The sequence below is a fragment of the Lissotriton vulgaris genome, chromosome 4_1 (assembly GCF_964263255.1).
Source record: "Lissotriton vulgaris chromosome 4_1, aLisVul1.2, whole genome shotgun sequence".
Classification (NCBI taxonomy): Eukaryota; Metazoa; Chordata; class Amphibia; order Caudata; family Salamandridae; genus Lissotriton; species Lissotriton vulgaris.
In genome coordinates this window covers 716,447,300-716,449,799 of record NC_141691.1, presented here as the reverse complement: position 1 = coordinate 716,449,799, position 2,500 = coordinate 716,447,300, and positions in this window count along the sequence as shown.

Sequence of the window (2,500 nt, the reverse complement as noted above, 5' to 3'; positions counted from 1 at the left end):
GCGTCCCCGGGCCCCTGGGGGCCCCAGCGGGCGGGCCCCAGTACTGCATTCCCCCTCTCAGCATGGCCGGACCTCACGGAGGTCTGCCTGAGCAAACTCGGAGAAAAACGACCATCGGCAAGGGGCTGAGAGGCAGGAGCGTCCCGGGGCCCCTGGGGGCCCCTGCGGGCGGGCCCTGGTCCTGCCTTCCCCTGATTCAGAATCGCCAGACCTCACGGAGGTCTGACTCACCCTCTCCCTAGTAATCTGGAGGAAAATTACCCCCCTCCCTAGAGTCAGACAGTCCATGCAGGGTGGAAGCTCTTTGCTTGAAACAACAGCCGAGGCTGGCCAAGCAGTCCATCCCTAAATGGACCGAGAGTGTCCAATCGATCAGAGTACAGCCGGGGCATCCCCTGGGAGGCCACCCAGCACAGGGGAGGTACACTGGCTTAGCATCCCCTGCATGCCTGCTGCCGGGGCACTCAGACTCCAAGAAAAAAGACCATCGGCAAGAAGCCCGTGAGGCAGGTGCATCCCGGGCCACTGGGGGCCCCAGGACTGCCTTTCCCCTCTCAGCATGGCCGGACCTCACGGAGGTCTGCCTGAGCAAACTCTGAGAAAAAGGACCATCGGCAAGGGGCTGAGAGGCAGGAGCATCCCCGGGCCCCTGGGGGCCCCGTCGGGCAGGCCCCGGTGCTGTCTTCCCCTCTCAGCATGGCCAAACCTCACAGAGGACTGCCTGAGCAAACTCGGAGAAAAACGACCATCGGCAAGGGACTGAGAGGCAGGAGCATCCCCGGGCCCCTGTGGGCCCCAGCGGGCGGGCCCCAGGGCTGCCTTCCCCCTCTCAGCATGGCCAGACATCACAGAGGTCTGCCTGAGCAAACTCGGAGAAAAACGACCATCGGCAAGGGACTGAGAGGCAGGAGCGTCCCCGGGCCCCTGGGGGCCCCAGTAGGCGGGCCCCAGTACTGCATTCCCCCTCTCAGCATGGCCGGACCTCACGGAGGTCTGCCTGAGCAAACTCAGAGAAAAACGACCATCGGCAAGGGGCTGAGAGGCAGGAGCGTCCCCGGGCCCCTGGGGGCCCCTGCGGGCGGGCCCTGGTCCTGCCTTCCCCTGATTCAGAATCGCCAGACCTCACGGAGGTCTGACTCACCCTCTCCCTAGTAATCCGGAGAAAAATTACCCCCCTTTCTTGTAATCCGTGCACACGATGTGACAGAGGGGACCTAAGGCGGCCAAGTACCCGACCTCCTGGAGCCCTCGCTGGGATCCGGGAGGCAAATGGCACCTCATCGGGACTTCCAGGGAAGTCCGGCCATCTGGTCGCCCCATAGGAAAGCATTGCGGGCGACCAGATGGCCAAGGGGATCCGGGCGACCAGATGGCCGAGGGGATCTGAGCGACCAGATGGCCGAGGGGATCCTGGCGACCAGATGGCCGAGGGGATCTGAGCAACCAGATGGCCGGGCACGAAAGGGAGGCTATCTGGTCGCCCCGTAGGAAAGCATTGCGGGCGACCAGATGGCCGAGGGGATCCGGGCGACCAGATGGTCGAGGGGATCTGGGCGACCAGATGGCCGGGCACGAAAGGGAAGCCGTCTGGACACTAAGCATGGGCGTAAAATCAGTTCCGCTAACGGAATTTGCAGATTTTCGGCAAATTCGCAATTCGCGAATTCTCGCAAATTTGCCGAAAATTCGCAAATTCTCACGCAGCAGATTTTTTTGCTTGGTCGCCCTTAAAAAAGTACAATATTGCCGCGCTCGGCGTTCACTTACCGTCATTCAGAGTTTGAAGAGTTGTTTTTCTCCATGTTTGCGTGTGCTGCACCATTTTGGATCTGGCTGCGTGATCTCGCAGGAGTTTGTCGACCGCGATTATGTCATCGCGCCCGCCACCTTGCACAGCGAGAGTTTGTCAACGCGAGTACGTCATAAAGGCTCGTGATCACGCATCGCGGGAGTAAACAATTGCGAACACGTAGAAGCGGCGGGCAGCTAAAATCTCGCACTCGCGAAATTGCTAAATTTGCAATTCTGTAAAAGAAATCCACCAGCAGGCAGCATAAACCTTCTGAAAATGATGATTTTTATCAGAATAACTCCTCAGGTTGACATTTACCGCACTTTTTTTTGCAAGGAGTCCATTTTGGGGGGGGGATAGGAGGAAGGAAGTGCCCCACAGTCTCCAACTTCCTGTTCTTGTCCAGCAGGCTCCTCCCAGTGCTTTGTTCATGTCCTGGTCACTTTGAATTGGATCTTGACCTTGAAGGGTTACTTTATGTGGATGCTGATGGATATTTGGATTTGAGGCCTTTTTGACTTTCTTTGGATCACTTTTGGATTAGAAATTTCACAAGTAAGTTGATGTTGTTTGTTTGGGGCATTACAGTTGCTGCAACTACAATTTTGGAACTTTTTCAGAACATTAAATAAAATATATTGTGGGTAGCCACAGTATCCAGTAGGAACAGGGTTAGTTATGGGTGCATGATACAACTGTTTTGTTGAA